General features: G+C 46.8%; 1 protein-coding gene across 2 annotated transcripts in view; it reads right to left on the bottom strand.

Annotated features, from left to right (window-relative positions):
* Nucleotides 1–17,556, bottom strand: part of LOC146867631 (solute carrier family 2, facilitated glucose transporter member 9-like) — a 348,731-nt gene that overhangs the window by 254,564 nt on the left and 76,611 nt on the right. The gene's annotated exons all lie outside the window — the stretch shown is intronic.

Raw genomic sequence — 17,556 nt, forward strand, 5'->3', positions numbered from 1 at the left:
GTGACTGACAGAAGAGCAGTTTCAGTACTCCCTCAAGGTCTAAAACCGGTTTTGGTTGAATGTAGAATAGTATGAGTCTCCAGAATTGAAGACAGGTGTTTGTTCACATACTTTTCCAGGGCCTTGCTATCCCATGCAAGAGGGTAAATTGATCTGTAATCCTAAACCCGCAGAGGATCAGCAGAAGGTTTTTTCAGCAGGGCTCTGGCAATTCCATGATTCCAAGCTGGAGGGACACTCCAGCATTCCAGAGAATGGTAAAAAATATATCTGTCAAAATGGACAAAAGTGCATTTCTCCCTTTTGCAAGTATGGCCGGTGGGGCGAAATCAGAGTGGCTGGGTCTTGCCATGACCCCAATTTAATATCCTCTTTACTGATTGCTGGAAAGGCTTACCTGAACTTTACACATAGGGGATCTTGCGGAGACCCAAGCCCTTGGCAGAGAATAAAGATTTTTAAAATGTTCTTTTTAGAAAAAGTAAACCGAGTTGGCCAACATATTACAGCGCGCTTCAAATGGAGAGAGCGTACTGACTCCTGGTAGGCTTAATGAAACTGTTCACCAACGTAAATACCTTTTCAGATAAGTTATGCGCATTGTCAATTTTTAGCTGTGATCGACGACTAACCTCTTACAGCGTAGATTACAGTGGAGTGGGGTGAATTATAGTGGAAGGGAGTGGATTAAAGTGAATTATAGTAATGTATTGTAGTGAGTACTAACACAGAGTGTATTATAGTGAATTACAGAGGATTACAATGGCATGAATTACAGTGGAGAGGTATAGAGTGGAGTGTCATGGAGGGGAAACATTGTTTACATCGCATGCCATTACAACGCGGTCGTTACAACGACTTGCTGTAGGGGGCAGAAGGTGTTGGATTTAAAATCTTCCCTACTGTTGCACAGAATGGAGTTGATATAGTAAATTATACTATTCCAACATCCAGCGCCCCCTACAGCAAATCGTAAATACTTGCGTTGTAGTGGCATGCGATGTAACAACGAGTTCATTGTAACAACCGCATTGTAATGGCATGCGATGTATCGCATGCGTTGTAACGTGGAATATTCGTCGTGGAGCAGCGTAGAGTGGAGCAGAGAAGAATAGATTGCCTTAGAATGGAGTGGTGTACAATGGAGTTCTGCAGAGTATAGGTGAGGTCGAGGAAAGTGTTGCATAGTGGAGTGAAATAGAGAAGAATGGCATGAAGTGGAGTAGAGTGGCATAGAGTGGAGTAGAATGGCATAGAGTGGAATGGCAGAATGTAGTATGCATGGTGAGATAGCCCACTTCCATTAGAGACCATACATTTTCAATTGAAATGACCATTACATATGCCCATACATGCAGTTTTACTGATAAAACTATACAGCGCTCAAACAATAATGTGTGGAAATTGCATCACTGAGTGCATTGATTAGCTTTGATGATATTAAAATATTTGTTTCCACCACATAGAGGGGGGCAAGCCAACAAATCAGCAGGGAGAGCCGAGCCAGAGCGAAGTCAAGGGTCTGGTTTGGATCTTATAGCCCCAGCATGAGCAGAGCCCTGAAATATGTGCAATGTAAATCATGCAACGACTGTCATGTAAAATATGATAAAATCTCTTCACATTTGAAAAAAATTCGATTTCTTTACCATGTGAAAACTTTGACATTAATAGGCACATTATAGCACTGTACTGAGAAGTACTTATTAAAAGTCACAGTTTCGTACAACTGTTAGCCTGATATCACATATTTGAAAGTGCTTTCATGCACAATAATGAAGAAAAAAAACAGTTTTGGTAAAATAGAATATTTGCCTGAGATCACACAAATGTAAGCAGGAAACCCCCAATTTATCCAGGTTTTTTAACTTTCGCTTTGTACAAACCAACCACTAAATTAGGTATCTATTTGCCTTTCCTTATGTATAGGGTTTGTTTTTTACTCGTTAAAAGTGTTTTTAAAAATAGGTTGAACTTCACCTCGACCAAAGGCCGAGCGCTTTACATAAGCACCAGAGTCATTGCACAAGGTCACATGCATTATTTATAGGCATTGGGATATTAAGTGATTTGCCCAGAATCATAGAATGCAGATCCGATGCAGAGATTTGAACCTGCTTTCCCCATTCCATAGCTGGCAGCTCTGACTGTAACACCACTTCCAGGGTAGAGGAAAGGCAGGCAGAAGCCACATGAAAGCTCGGCTCGTTATGAGCTCGAGGTTCCAATAAATCTTTGAGCCGTGCCAGAGCCAGGCTTTAAGCTCCAGCCTGGCTCGATCTTTCTGTGGCTCACCCACCTTTACCACCAGACTTCAGAATGACACATGTGCTTCATTTGTGCCTTCCTAATTGTGATATATTCTTGAACTGACATTTAAATGTTGGGTGCTAGAAAAAAGGCTTTTCTTGTCCCAATCTCAGACCATCACACAAATCCTCTCACTTTGAAGTAAGAGAAAGAAAAGGAAATACCAAGCTACCTTGGAAGACAAAGCCTGTCATTTGACCTCTGTCTTTGATGAATGCACGGCAAAAGTGACAAGATAGGAGCAATATTTAAAGGCCTGTTTACAAAAAGAAAGCACTCATGGAAGAATACAGTTGTGAGAAGTTGGCCTGGTATATGATGCTCACTAGTTAAAGTGATCACCTTGTACCATGCCAAGCAACCCTTATGGTGTGGTTGTAAGTCAACCTTTTCGGACTAGCTGCCCTAGTGGTAGCGTAGGCTAAGCAGTCTTTGAGGCTAAACTCGTGATGCGTGTTAAGCAAGCTGTTTTACCAATAGTAACCCCCTTTTATACCAATGAAAGGACACCACACAGATATATATTCAAAATATATATGTATTTATTTATCAAAGTAACCCCTAGTCTCTTTATGAGCACAGGAGCACAAATCGTCAAACAAGATTATCACAGAATACACAGAAGTTGCACTTTATATGGATAGGCCCTGGTGGCCACTCGAACCATATACTAAAATAGTGGTATAAGTACCACGAACAGAAAAGGGAAAAGGCCTAGGGCCTCTAGAATCGCTGGGCCTACAAGGAGCTAACGTCAGTTAGTGACCAGGAGGTCCACGGGTGGCGTGTGCAGAGCAAATAGTCACACGCGTGCTCCCATAGGTTTCAATGGGTGCGTAAAAAGTACAAAGTTACTGCAAAAGGAATCTTCCGGATGACCTAGGAACTTAAGATTGGGAACACAGGCACTAGAGATGTAATACTACACTTGGGCACAGGAGTGCCAGCTTTACCTCACCCACAGGAAGCGGGTGCATAGGCCTCGAAGTGCGTCGGGTTTCTTCTATCTGTTCCGTGGAGCTTGAAGGCAAAGATGCTGCAGGCGGTCGGTCGGGAAGAGATGCAGTGGATCCAAGAGTGGATCGGAGATGTTGAAGACCTGTAAGCAGAGGGGACAGTGTTCACAGTCACTAGCCAGTGACCAGCGTGGCACCAGGTGGGTACCAGGCGATGTCGGGTGCAAACAGGAAGGAAGGTGTAGCTTGACTCTGCAGCCACGTGGTCCCTGAAGGTCGACGACGTCCAGGAGTCGAGTCACGAGCTGTCCCACGCAGGCTCTCGCTGTCGGCGGTGTCGGCGACTTGATCGAAGCAAACAACCCTTGGCAAAAGCAATTGTTGTAGGCAAGGAGTTTAAGCTGATGGTTCTGACCAGCAAGGTCAGAGGAACTGCTCCTTTGGAGGGGAGCAAGGGCCAGTCTGGAGCAACCAGACCAGCGGTGTTTGTCGTAGATTTCGTCGCCAAGATGGCCACTAGCCAGCGGGCCAGCAACCGGTTAGGCGCGTCGAGTGGCAAAATGCAGAAGGGCCCCACGCAGATCGTGGAGATGCTGGAGGGCTCACCTTTGGTGCAGATGCTGCTCGAGGGTTGGGCTTCTCAGGACCCAAAGCACAACTTGGAGGGAGCCTCGGTTGTTGCACTTGTCAGCTTGTCGTAGTCGTTCCAAGATGGCTGGCTCCACGTGTCTCGGTGCCTCCACGGGTCTCCTCTTTGCAGGGACTGTGGATCGGGCGGTGAGAGGTCTGGAGGTCCAGGTCTTGTCAGTCTCTGGGCTCGGGCTCCGGCGGGAGGCGGCGGCAAAGCAGACGTTGATTCGCTGGATGGTGCTTGCGTTAGCAAGGTGGTCACTCCCTGACCACAGGGGAGATTGGCTTCAGTCCTCTGTGCGGCAGAGCGTCGAAGTTCCCGTCTTCTTCTTAGTTTCAAGTTGATTCCAGGATGTCTGAAGTCTTAGGACACAGCTCCTACCTTTATTCGGATTCTAGGGGCCGGACTACCTGCTAGGTCCCTCCCTATGGGTGGGACCAGGAAGGGGGGTGGTTACACCCCCAATCCTTTGTCCAGCTCGCCCCAGGCCCGGGACTGGTGTGCCCCAGGACCGGTTTGAACTGGCATATGCACCGAGGCTCCTTGTGAGCCACAGGCATGTCTGGTTTCTTTCAAGCCCTACCTGACCAATACACAAAATCCTGTCTGGGGTGGTGCACGCACCTCCCCTGGCAGGAAACCCTTTGTCCACACCTCCCAAGCTGGAAGGACTCCCAGCAGCAGGAGGGCAGACTTGTGTCTGTGGTGGCAGCATCCATTTTGTGGAGCTGAGGCTATGTCGGATTTTACCCGGGTTTCAGGTACTGTACATGTCGTGTCCCTCTAGAAGGGTGGAATGCTAACCCCGTCGCCAGAATTGGCGAGGGGTTAGTATTCCAATTCGTATGACACCTTACTCGACATGTTTTGATAAAGCCAAACCAAAGATAGCATTTAACCGCGAGGTTCATAATGCACTTAAGAGTATATGGTATGACGATATCTGGAAACAGTAGAAGGAAGTTGTTCCGACCACTGCAGACAGGCTCAGCTCATGCCAGAGCACCATCTCACATGGAACCAAGCACTCTGCCTTCAGGATTGTTAAGGCCTGCCATAGGAGTGACTTATAGGTTACCAGGTGTCCCATTTAAGGTTAGGTATAGGTATACTACACCTAAGTAAGAGGTGATTACACCAACTTACCCCAGCTGAGTGATCAGCCAGTTGTGTCAAATCGTTAGGCCAAGCCTGGGGTGGCATAATACATGCTGCAGCCCTTGGCAGGCCTTGGGTACACCAATGCCCTGGGTACCTAGTGTACACTGGTACAGGGGCTGACAGGGTGATCCACTTCCAATTGGTTATGCACCTAGGGTGCATAGTTTTAATTTAGTAGAGAGAACAGCAGGCTGGGGGTCTGATTGGCAGGCCCGCAGCCTCAATATGTCAAAAACCAGTGAAGCAAAAAGCAAAAATTTGGGGTGACCATAGGATAGCAGACCCTACTCTCCTACACAACCCCCCCCCCAAACGCTGGGACATTAAACTAGCCTTGACCAGTCTCGTCTTCATGTCCTAAGTGGAAGTACCTGGAGAGACCATCTGCATTCCCATGGTCAGTACCTGGCCGGTGCTCCACTGTAAAGTCCATCCCCTGTAGGGAAATGGACCACCTAAGCAGTTTGGGGTTTTCACCCTTCATCTGATTTAGCCACAAGAGGGGCTTATGGTCGGTCTGAATCTTGAAGTGAGTGCCAAACAAGTATGGCCTCAGCTTCTTCAGGGCCCACACCACAGCAAAGGCCTCCCTCTCAATAGCTGACCAATTCTTCTCTCTGGGGGTCAACCTTCTGCTAATAAAAGCAATGGGTTGGTCTTGACCATCTACATTAAGTTGTGACAGCACAGCTCCCACACCCAACTCAGAAGCATCTGTTTGGACAATAAACTCTTTGGAGTAGTCAGGACTTTTCAGGATAGGTGCAGAGCACATGGCCTCCTTCAGGTCATCAAATGCCTTTTGACAGCTTACTGTCCACTGAACCTTTTTGGGCATCTTCTTGGATGTCAGATCATTAAGAGGAGTCACAATGGACCCATAGTTCTTAACAAACTTCCTGTAGTACCCAGTCAAGCCCAAGAAAGCTCGAACTTGAGTCTGGGTGGTTGGAGGGGACCAGTCCTTGATGGATTGTATCTTACTCTCCAGTGGTTGAACTTGGCCTCCACCTACAAGGTGGCCCAAATATACAACCTTACTCTGCCCTATCTGGCACTTAGTAGCCTTGATAGTGAGGCCTGCCCTCTGCAGGGCCTCAAGAGCCTTCTTCAGGTGGATCAGGTGATCCTCCCAGGTGGAGCTAAAGACAGCAATGTCATCAAGATATGCTGCACAAAAGTCATCCAACCCAGTAAGGACTTGGTTCACCAGCCTTTGGAAGGTGGCAGGTGCATTCTTCAGACCAAAGGGCATCACCACAAACTGATAATGCCCACCTGGGGTTGAGAATGCTGTTTTGGCCTTAGACTCCTCAGCTAATCTGATTTGCCAATAGCCAGCTGTTAAGTCAAATGTGCTCAAAAACTTTGCAGAAGCTAGTTTGTCTATGAGCTCATCTGCCCTTGGAATAGGGTGTGCATCTGTCCTGGTGACAGCATTGAGTCCTCTGTAATCCACACAGAACCTCATCTCTCTCTTGCCATCTTTGGTGTGAGGTTTGGGGACCAGAACCACTGGGCTAGCCCAGGGGCTCTCTGAGGGTTCAATGACACCTAATTCCAGCATTTTATGTACCTCAGCCTTTATACAGTCCCTGACGTGGTCAGGTTGTCTGTAAAGTTTGTTCTTTACAGGCAGACTGTCACCAGTGTCCACAACATGGGTACACCAGTCAGTTTGACTAGGTATCAAGGAAAACATATGTGAAAATGATTGTAGAACCTGTCTACATTCAGTCTGCTGATGGGCAGTGAGGTTGCCTCCAAGGGTCACTCCTTCAACTGAGCCATCTTCAGGGTTCTGAGACAACAGGTCTGGGAGAGGGTCACTCTCTTCCTCCTGTCCCTCATCTGTAGCCATGAGCAAGCCCATGTCTGCCCTGTCAACATATGCTTTAAGCCTGTTAACATGGAGTACCCTGTGGGGACTCCTGGGAGTTCCTAGGTCCACCAAGTAGGTGACCTCTCCCTTCTTTTCCAGGATTGTATGGGGTCCAGACCATTTGTCTTGGAGTGCTGCTGGGGCCACTGGCTCCAACACCCATACCTTCTGTCCTGGCTGAAACTCAACCAAGACAGCCTTTTGGTCATGCCAAGCTTTCTGTAAGGCCTGGCTTGCCTCAAGGTTTTTGGATGCCTTCTCCATATACTCAGCCATCCTGGAGCGGAGACCAAGTACATAGTCCACTATGTCTAGCTTAGGCTTTTTGAGAGGTAACTCCCAGCCTTCCTTCACCAAACACAGTGGGCCTCTCACAGGGTGCCCAAACAACAATTCAAAGGGGCTGTAGCCAACTCCTTTTTGTGGGACCTCTCTGTAAGCAAACAGAAGGCAGGGTAGAAGGATGTCCCATCTTCGCCTGAGCTTTTCAGGTAATCCTTTGATCATACCCTTTAGGGTCTTGTTGAATCTCTCAACAAGCCCATTGCATTGTGGGTGATAAGGGGTGGTGAACTTGTAGTTGACACCACATTCCTTCCACATAGCTGTTAAGTATCCTGACATAAAGTTGGTACCTCTGTCAGATACTACCTCCTTAGGAAACCCCACTCTGGAGAATACTCCCAGCAGGGCCCTGGCCACAACAGGAGCTGTAGTGGTCCTAAGGGGAATTGCCTCTGGGTACCTGGTGGCATGATCCACTACCACCAGTATAAATCTGTGCCCAGATGCAGTGGGAGGATCCATGGGACCCACTATGTCTATTCCCACTCTTTCAAAGGGAACCCCCACCACAGGTAGTGGTATCAGGGGGGCCTTTGTTGTGCCACCTGATTTGCCACTGGCTTGGCAGGTAACACAGGAGCGACAAAACTCCTTTGTATCTTCATTCATATGAGGCCAGTGAAAGTGAGGGACAAGCCTGTCCCAAGTCTTGTTCTGGCCTAAGTGTCCTGCTAAAGGAATATCATGGGCCAAGGTAAGAAGGAAGCCCCTAAATTGCAGAGGTATAACCAACCTCCTGGTTGCACCAGGCTTGGGGTCTCTAGCCTCTGAATAAAGGAGCCCTTCATCCCAATACACTTTATGGGTACCTTGAGCATTCCCAGCAGCCTCAGCAGCAGCCAGCTGTCTGAGGGGTTCAAGAGAGGGACAGGATAACTGAGCCTGCCTCAAGTCAGCCCTTGAAGGTCCCCCTGTCCCCAGAAACTCAACCTGGTCAGGTTCAAGCTCTTCAGGGACAGTTCCTTCAGGGTCCGCTAGATCAGCTTCCTGGGAAGGCTGATCATCACTCTGAGGCAGGGGGGAAGGCACAGCCTTGACCCTCCTGTTCTTCTTCTTGGTAGGTGCTTGGTCCATTGTTCCAGGATCCAAGACCTGTGGTTCAGTGAGGCACTTTTTGGCCTGTGACCTGGTCACAGCAAGGACATGTGATGATATACCTAACATCTCTGCATGAGTCCTGTACTCCACTTCTGACCATAGAGAACTCTCTAGGTCATTGCCCAACAAACATTCTACTGGGAGGTCTGCACTAACCACAACCCTTTTGAGGCCAGTTACCCCTCCCCATGAGAAGTTAACAACTGCCACACTGTGTGAAGTAGTGGCATTGCTGGCATTGGTCACCAGGTAGTTCTCACCTGGTATGTACTGTCCAGGGTCCACAAAGCCTGGTGTCACCATAGTGACACTGGCACATGTGTCCCTGTAGGCTTGAGCCACTTTGTCATTAATTAAAGGAGTCTGTCTGTACTTGCCCAGGTTACTGGGGCTCACAGTCAGGGACAAATCAATGTCCCCATCACAGATCAAGACTGCCTGTGTCAGGGTTCTGTCTAAGTCAGAATCTCCTTCAGTTCCCATAGTGATTCCCACTACACCCTTTGTCTGGGGACCAACACTGCTAACAGTAGTACTGGGAGCAGGTGCCTTAGGGGCAACAGTGTTGGGGGCTCCACCCTTTTTGCAATCACTAGTCCAGTGAGTTGTATTTTTGCAATGATTGCACCAGGGTTTCTTTTGACCTTCTTTCTTCTTTTTGGACTGTTGTTGGGACCCACCCTCCTTAGCAGTAGTTTGGGGCCCTGTTGAAGACTTCTGGTCTTTAGATTTCTGATCTCCACCCTTTTGGTCTGTTTTCTTCTGATCACCCCCTTGGCCCTGGTTCTGGTTCTTTTGCTTAACCCTGGTTCTGACCCATTTGTCTGCCTTCTTTCCCAATTCTTGGGGAGAGGTCAGATCAGAGTCAACCAAGTGTTGATGCAGTTGCTGGTTTTGACAGTTATTTAAAATCTGTTCTCTCATCATCAAATTATACAATCCTGTAAAATCAGATACCTTACTTCCCAGCAACCAACCCTCCAAAGCCTTAGTGGCACATTCAATGTATTCAGACCAGTCCTGAGTCTGTGTCTTTTGGGTGTCTCTGAACATTAACCTGTACTGCTCAGTGGTTAAGCCTAACCCATCAACTAGAACACTCTTCAGGACTCTGTAGTTTCTGACATCCTCTTCTCTAACAGTGAGGAGTCTGTCTCTGCCTCTTCCCTCAAAGGAGAGCCAGAGGATTGCTGCCCACTGATCTTCAGGAACCTGCTGTACTTTGCAGGCTCTCTCAAGAGCAGTTATCCACTTGTGGATGTCATCCCCACTTTTGTAGGGGGGCACAACCTTAGACAGGTTTCTATTGTCGAAAACCCTATCTTTGTCCTTAGGGACAATGCTGCCACCAGTGGGTATAGACCCACTCTCTTTATGCTGTCTAGCCTTGCTAAGTTTCTCTTCCATCAGGGCTACTTCTAGCTCCTGCTTCCTTATCCTCAGCTGAGCCTCTTGCATCTTGGCCTCATGTTCCCTCCTCTGAGGGGTGGTCATCCTTCTCCTGGAGTGACCTTGAGAGCCTCTAGAGCCATGGGAAGCATTGGAGTCACCTGAGCGATTCCTTTGCCTTCCCAGCCCTGTGTTAAGTCCACTGGGGAGATCCAGTGGGTTGAACCCACTGTCAGTCCCCAATAGCCTTGGTTTAGCTGGGCCAAGTATAACACTTGGCACTGGGCTAGTTCTCCCTTCATCCTCACTACTGTCAGTATCCTTTTCACTCTCATCCTCTGTGGTAGGCATCCCATCTAAGGGGTGACTATTGGGAAGGGGTACTTCAGTGGCATCTTCAGAAGGGGGGCCTCCTGTTCCTGTCCCTAAGGGGGCTAACTGGGAAGCTTTCTTGAGTGCTCTCTGATTCTCATCATTCTGTAAGAGCTCTCTGAGCTCAGCAGAGTTTGGGTTCTTGGGCTGTTTAAGGCCTCTAAGAGTTGCCAAATGCCTGAGCTCATTCTGATTAAGGGTAGCAAAGCTGGTTGGTGCCCTCTGGGGGTCACTCTCGACAGAGATGGGTACAGTGGACCCCTCTGCCCCGGCCATTGCTCTTAAGTGTGGGTGGATGTGTTGCAATCTACCTACACTTGGGTTTACCTACTAAACCTATCTAGTAGTTGTAGTCAGGGTGTGCTACTCCCTTTGCTCTACAACAACTAAGTTCAGTAGAACTTAAGTATATCTAATCTTGTTTTATATGTACCTACAGGTACCTATGTGATCTTTCAATTGGTAACCAAGAGATTACAATGGTAAAACACAGCAAGCTCAAATCCAACCGCTGCTCACCAATGTGAGAAGTTGGCCTGGTATATGATGCTCACTAGTTAAAGTGATCACCTTGTACCATGCCAAGCAACCCTTATGGTGTGGTTGTAAGTCAACCTTTTCGGACTAGCTGCCCTAGTGGTAGCGTAGGCTAAGCAGTCTTTGAGGCTAAACTCGTGATGCGTGTTAAGCAAGCTGTTTTACCAATAGTAACCCCCTTTTATACCAATGAAAGGACACCACACAGATATATATTCAAAATATATATGTATTTATTTATCAAAGTAACCCCTAGTCTCTTTATGAGCACAGGAGCACAAATCGTCAAACAAGATTATCACAGAATACACAGAAGTTGCACTTTATATGGATAGGCCCTGGTGGCCACTCGAACCATATACTAAAATAGTGGTATAAGTACCACGAACAGAAAAGGGAAAAGGCCTAGGGCCTCTAGAATCGCTGGGCCTACAAGGAGCTAACGTCAGTTAGTGACCAGGAGGTCCACGGGTGGCGTGTGCAGAGCAAATAGTCACACGCGTGCTCCCATAGGTTTCAATGGGTGCGTAAAAAGTACAAAGTTACTGCAAAAGGAATCTTCCGGATGACCTAGGAACTTAAGATTGGGAACACAGGCACTAGAGATGTAATACTACACTTGGGCACAGGAGTGCCAGCTTTACCTCACCCACAGGAAGCGGGTGCATAGGCCTCGAAGTGCGTCGGGTTTCTTCTATCTGTTCCGTGGAGCTTGAAGGCAAAGATGCTGCAGGCGGTCGGTCGGGAAGAGATGCAGTGGATCCAAGAGTGGATCGGAGATGTTGAAGACCTGTAAGCAGAGGGGACAGTGTTCACAGTCACTAGCCAGTGACCAGCGTGGCACCAGGTGGGTACCAGGCGATGTCGGGTGCAAACAGGAAGGAAGGTGTAGCTTGACTCTGCAGCCACGTGGTCCCTGAAGGTCGACGACGTCCAGGAGTCGAGTCACGAGCTGTCCCACGCAGGCTCTCGCTGTCGGCGGTGTCGGCGACTTGATCGAAGCAAACAAGCCTTGGCAAAAGCAATTGTTGTAGGCAAGGAGTTTAAGCTGATGGTTCTGACCAGCAAGGTCAGAGGAACTGCTCCTTTGGAGGGGAGCAAGGGCCAGTCTGGAGCAACCAGACCAGCGGTGTTTGTCGTAGATTTCGTCGCCAAGATGGCCACTAGCCAGCGGGCCAGCAACCGGTTAGGCGCGTCGAGTGGCAAAATGCAGAAGGGCCCCACGCAGATCGTGGAGATGCTGGAGGGCTCACCTTTGGTGCAGATGCTGCTCGAGGGTTGGGCTTCTCAGGACCCAAAGCACAACTTGGAGGGAGCCTCGGTTGTTGCACTTGTCAGCTTGTCGTAGTCGTTCCAAGATGGCTGGCTCCACGTGTCTCGGTGCCTCCACGGGTCTCCTCTTTGCAGGGACTGTGGATCGGGCGGTGAGAGGTCTGGAGGTCCAGGTCTTGTCAGTCTCTGGGCTCGGGCTCCGGCGGGAGGCGGCGGCAAAGCAGACGTTGATTCGCTGGATGGTGCTTGCGTTAGCAAGGTGGTCACTCCCTGACCACAGGGGAGATTGGCTTCAGTCCTCTGTGCGGCAGAGCGTCGAAGTTCCCGTCTTCTTCTTAGTTTCAAGTTGATTCCAGGATGTCTGAAGTCTTAGGACACAGCTCCTACCTTTATTCGGATTCTAGGGGCCGGACTACCTGCTAGGTCCCTCCCTATGGGTGGGACAAGGAAGGGGGGTGGTTACACCCCCAATCCTTTGTCCAGCTCGCCCCAGGCCCGGGACTGGTGTGCCCCAGGACCGGTTTGAACTGGCATATGCACCGAGGCTCCTTGTGAGCCACAGGCATGTCTGGTTTCTTTCAAGCCCTACCTGACCAATACACAAAATCCTGTCTGGGGTGGTGCACGCACCTCCCCTGGCAGGAAACCCTTTGTCCACACCTCCCAAGCTGGAAGGACTCCCAGCAGCAGGAGGGCAGACTTGTGTCTGTGGTGGCAGCATCCATTTTGTGGAGCTGAGGCTATGTCGGATTTTACCCGGGTTTCAGGTACTGTACATGTCGTGTCCCTCTAGAAGGGTGGAATGCTAACCCCGTCGCCAGAATTGGCGAGGGGTTAGTATTCCAATTCGTATGACACCTTACTCGACATGTTTTGATAAAGCCAAACCAAAGATAGCATTTAACCGCGAGGTTCATAATGCACTTAAGAGTATATGGTATGACGATATCTGGAAACAGTAGAAGGAAGTTGTTCCGACCACTGCAGACAGGCTCAGCTCATGCCAGAGCACCATCTCACATGGAACCAAGCACTCTGCCTTCAGGATTGTTAAGGCCTGCCATAGGAGTGACTTATAGGTTACCAGGTGTCCCATTTAAGGTTAGGTATAGGTATACTACACCTAAGTAAGAGGTGATTACACCAACTTACCCCAGCTGAGTGATCAGCCAGTTGTGTCAAATCGTTAGGCCAAGCCTGGGGTGGCATAATACATGCTGCAGCCCTTGGCAGGCCTTGGGTACACCAATGCCCTGGGTACCTAGTGTACACTGGTACAGGGGCTGACAGGGTGATCCACTTCCAATTGGTTATGCACCTAGGGTGCATAGTTTTAATTTAGTAGAGAGAACAGCAGGCTGGGGGTCTGATTGGCAGGCCCGCAGCCTCAATATGTCAAAAACCAGTGAAGCAAAAAGCAAAAATTTGGGGTGACCATAGGATAGCAGACCCTACTCTCCTACAACAGTAAACAGATGATGCTCCATGGAAGGGACAAAGACATACTGGACAGTCTAAAATAAATAAAGCCAGCAAATAGAAAGCAAGAAAACGCGAGTACAAAACGCAAAGCCAGTGGTAGGTCATAGGTGGAAGGCATTCTCAGGGAAGCTTTCAGAATGTCCACAAGAAGTCTTTTAGTCTTTGACCTAAAAAAAATTCCTGCTCATTCAGATACTGACTACACTACACACAGCAGCCTTTACTAAGAACGGACAAGCATAATCAAAGCCGAAGCCTTTCAATTTGCAAAGCAGGCTGCAAAAATTAACATGTAGTGTACAAAAATATTTGCAATTTGTCCAAGATAATAAGAACGGCATAGGAAAGGGAGAGATTGAGAGAAAGAGAAATATAGGAGACTTGGAGAGAGATCAAACAGAAAGAGACAAAGATGGAGTGGGACATGCAAAGTCAGAAGTAGAAGGAGGGGTGGGTAGAGAGACTGCAAGAGGCAGAGAGAAATGTCAGGGGGAGAGAGAGACCAGGATAAAAAGGCTGGGAGAGAAAGACAAAGAGTGGTAAGAAGAGAGAGACGTGGAATGAGTCAGACAGACAGATATAAATAGGAATGAAAAAAGAGAGAGAACGCCAGAAAGAGGGAGAAAGACAAGGATAGACAGAGAGACAGGGACGAAAACTTAAGATAGATAGGCTACGAAACAAAACACAGACTTCCGAGCAGGGGGAAGGATGTGAAAACAAACAAGATAAAAAGGAGTTCTCTAACCGCCCCCAAAATACTTCTCAGGAGAGTGGGCCCAAAGAAGTCTTCCAGTCCAAAGCCAAGGGGTATCAGGGTAGAAACAGGGATCCAGCAAGGGCTTTTATGTTATGTCATGACTGTCATCAGGCAGGTCATAAGAAAGGAGATACAGCATGCTCCAAAATGTCCCTCAATGGCCGACAGTCCAAGGGATTGGCTAACATAGGAGTGGGGGCAGAGGTGTACTCTGGAGAGGCCTGAGGACACAAAAAGGAATATGCAGGGAAAGACCAAGAGACAGAGAACAACATCAAGGAATGCTGAGAGAGAGAAGGATGCAGAAGCTTGCCATGGAGAGATAGCAGAGGAGAAAGTTAGAAAAAGAAACTGAAAAAGCAGGAGGGCGAGAAAACAGTGATGGAAAGTCTGACAAATACAGAATGATAACCGCAGGGAGATGTAAAGAGAAGTAGTCAGGGAAAGTGAACAGCAGAGAGAAAGAAAAACAGAAAGGTGGGGAAACAATTGGGGGTGGGGGGCAGCGGCACAGAGGGATCCAAGAGATAAACAAAGACAGGATGCAAGGAAAAGAAAAAGATAGACCAGTGCCTCTGAACTCAGTATTAGTACCACACATTCTGTCTGTCTCTGTTCATGGCTTGCTGTCTGTTTATTGCTAACCCTATCTCTCTTTTCACCTATCTGTTTCTTCATCTCTAGCTGTCTCAGCCTCTCTCTCTCGCTCTGTGTTTCTCTCTTTGTGTCTCTTTAGCTTGTCTCTGCTCCCCTCCTACTGCCCAGGCTCTATCCCTCTAAATCTTAGGGGTTTGATTTAGAGTTTGGTTAAGAGGATACTCCGTTTCAAAGGAGACAGAGTACCCTCCCTGCCAAACTGACGGTTCGCTCGCCTCATATAGAGTCGGAGAGCCCATCAGTATCCACTTGCCGACATACTCCTCTGACGAGACCAACTGCCTATGGTACCTATGGCTGCATAATGTGACGAAAGAAGTATAAAAGAAAGACCCGGACACATTTGTGCTGGTTTTGAATATAAATACGTTGTTGACAATATGGTTGATGAATCCTGCAATGGTTATGATGATTGCCTTTGAATGTCTTTGTCTGCATTCATTTTAATGGTGATATCATGACTTAATTTATTAATGTGGGGGGCACCCTGAAAAAGCCAGTATGCCTGCCTTATTTAAAATGACATTCCCTTATATTGAGATATTGGATCTAGCATAGTTTGGGAAATTGAGATTATGTGGTTCAGGACCAGTTAGCCTTGTAACAGAATATGAGTGTGTCAAAGTTATTTCCATCTAACTTGCGTATGTATTTGTAATTTAATGTATAGCGTGGGGGGTGAGAGTGTGTGTGTTAAATGTACTTTTCCTTTTTAAAAGAAAAGGCACTCACTGGACAATAATTTATTCTGTGCTGTTATTGTGTGCCAGCAAATGGAGATTACAAGCTGGGACCAGAGTCCCCTGAGTAGGCCTTTGACTGTTCTGCTTCGCTACCCTGAGAGAGAGTCAAGTGCCACGATGGGACGCTTGGTTCTCAGTTGAAAGATAATTGCGGACTTAGTTCTTGCTCAGGACCCACAACCTACACAACTATTAACCCAATTTCTTACATTGAACTGGACCAACCACCCAGACATCGTTTTAACCCCTTCATGATCACTTCTTTTAACATGAGTTTCTCTAAAACGGCAAACTGATTTGCTGCAAATAAATAAAAGCAAGCCTTCTGAGAAAGTTCTAACGTTTTGCCAAATTTGGTGCAATTTGATAGAGCTGTTTTTTTCTTTATCACTTCCTAAAATTTCCTATAGGAATTAGCATGGTAACACAGAATTTAAGGACCAAACGTTTCTTGCCAAATTTGTGTGAAAATTTGTCAAGCAATGCCAAAGTTAATATCAAACCAAACATGCATTGACAAAGCCAATAGGTCACCGGCCTATAATCACACACTATAACATACAACATATGTGGAGATGTGAGAATGCTTAGAATCACACTATCTCTGGACTTGAACATTATTATCTTTACACACTATCTGTTTTTGGACTTGAGCATCATCTTCACACACTCAGTGTTGGGACTTGACCATCTGTATAACCAAAGAGTGGGGACTGGAACATCCCTATAATGGACACACCACTGTGGGGAGTTTAAACATCATTATCTTCATACCCTGTGTGGGTACTTGAACATAGTCTTTAAACGCTTTGAGCAGGCTCTTGAACAAAATTATATTTTGGCACTATATCAGTGAGAACTTCAACACAATCTTCTTCATACACTCTCTGAGGGAATTTAAACATCCATAAACCACACACTATCGTTGTGGGGACTTGAACATGATTACCTTCACACCTTACCTGTGTGAAGACTTGAACATTGTCTTTACACACTATTTTAGTGGGGACTTGAACAAGATTATCTGTATACATTATCCCTGTGGGGGCTTGAACATCACTATAATAAATCACTGTCTTCGTTGATACTTGTAACTCACTGAAATAGCACACTTTGTGGGGACTTCAACATGATTACCTTCAAATAACATCTCAGCAAGGGTATTATAAGATCCCTACAACCACACACCATCGATGTGGAGACTTGAACATGCCGATAATAAACATGGAGATCATGATATACTATCTCTGTTTGCACTTAAAAATCACTATCTTCACACACTCTCCGTGTGGGGGCTTGAACATTACCTTTACACACTATTTTAGTGGGCCTTGATCATGATTATTTCCACATACGATCTCTATGTGGACTTGAACATCATTATCTTCACACACTATTTGTGTGCAGACTTGCCCATTGTCTTTTTACGCTGTTTCACTGAGGACTTAAACAAGATTATTTTTATACATCATCTTTCTGGGGACTTCCTCCTCACAATAACCATGCAATATTACTGTGGCAACGTGAACATCATTAAAAATCACACACTAATATGAATTGCACTATTGACTCCAATATTGGGACTGAAATTAGTAGCAATGGAAGCTCAGTTTCTTGTAAAATAAAAATTGGACCATGTATTTTGGTTTTAATAGGTTTTAAAAGGATTCTATGTCTTGTTTTTAGTTAGAAAGTCAGCAACACTGTATATTTTCTCATGAAATCACTTTTTAAAATTTTCTTAGGAAATATTTGGTAAAAAAATGTTTTAAGATACAGTGGGAACAAGTATTTTTGATTTTGTATGGTTTTAATTAACTTAAACAAAGATTTCCAATTTCAATTATTTCAATTTCACACACTATCTTTGTGGTGACTTAAATGTCACTAAGATAACACACTATCATTGTGGGGACATGAACAATTACCTTTACATAACATCTCCGCCAGGGTTATAGAAG

Source organism: Triturus cristatus, chromosome 1_2 (genome assembly GCF_964204655.1).
Source record: "Triturus cristatus chromosome 1_2, aTriCri1.1, whole genome shotgun sequence".
In the NCBI taxonomy this organism is placed as follows: domain Eukaryota; kingdom Metazoa; phylum Chordata; class Amphibia; order Caudata; family Salamandridae; genus Triturus; species Triturus cristatus.